This window comes from Austrofundulus limnaeus, unplaced genomic scaffold (genome assembly GCF_001266775.1).
Source record: "Austrofundulus limnaeus strain Quisiro unplaced genomic scaffold, Austrofundulus_limnaeus-1.0 Scaffold693, whole genome shotgun sequence".
NCBI lineage: Eukaryota > Metazoa > Chordata > Actinopteri > Cyprinodontiformes > Rivulidae > Austrofundulus > Austrofundulus limnaeus.
In genome coordinates, this window is record NW_013953095.1 from 236340 (window position 1) to 237615 (window position 1276).

Below are 1276 nucleotides of genomic sequence, written 5' to 3' on the forward strand. Positions count from 1 at the left end.
GTATTCAGCAGAAATGTGAGCAATAAAATTATCACAGCTAAAAAACGTCTCTTCACTCATTCACAAAGACACCGTCTTCAGTCTTTTCCATGGGAACTTTATTTGGAACCCTTGATAAAGATACATTATAATATTCATTGTCCTTATTGTTTATCTTATATTCTAATATGAACATTCTATTCAACTGTAATTTATACATCATGTACTCTGGAGTTTCATGTTCACAGAGTTAGCTTCTAGGAAACACATCCCATAAAAAAAGAGACTGTTTACACCCAACAGCTTCATCTGCTGAACGTTTCTTTGGGGTTTGTGTTTGTGTAATCTCTCCTGCTCTGTAGTACATCTGTAGTACATCTGTAGTACATCTGTAGTACATCTGTAGTACATCTGTAGTACATCTGCACTAACCTGATTGTAACATTCTACCCTCCTAAACAACAGCTTCAAATATGTCTTTTTTATTAACCAGTATGTCAAAAACCAGTTGGTTGTCATATTTGAGAGTGCTCTTTTCCTCCTCCACCAAAAGCAAACTCATTCAGCGTAGTGACCTGACACAGTGCGACCCATCAGAGCTGAACATTGTTAGGAAAACATTATTATTATTATCATTAGTTGCAATAAGCCCACATGATGACAGTATCCTCAACATGTTCAAGCTTTGGGCATTTTGATGAATTTGGCTCCATCTGACTGTGAAATTTGTACTTTTTGAATGCAGTTAGCATCTGGAATTTTTTTTTTTTTTTATCTCATGCAACATCAATACTTTAATAAAAAAAATCCAGATCCATTTATTGTGTTGTTTATGAGCTGATAAAAATTTTTTAAAATAAAAATAAAGAAAGGGGGGTGGGGTGACGACTATCTGAAACTGATTTTTGGATCACTGAAGGTMGATTTTCTCATTCAGACTAACAATATCAGTAACACCCAAAGACTAACAACCTGTATAATTCAACAGCTTTTGATTTGAAATCATAGAAGCTATATTAAAACTGCTCTTACTTTTCTGTTTCCCTCTAACGTAAGGATTGTGATCTTGTCCACAGTCTCACAAAAAGACCATTTAAAATATACGTCAACCAAATTATCTTGGTCCAACCCTAGATTAGACTGTGGACAGCATCAGGAAATAGTCCCTACCAAACTACAGTCTTAAGGACATAGTGTATTTTATTAAAGGGTCAATATCATGTAAGATCAACTTTTTTGAGTTTTATATCATGTTATAATGTTATACTCTGATAAAAACATGTCCAAAGCCTTGATC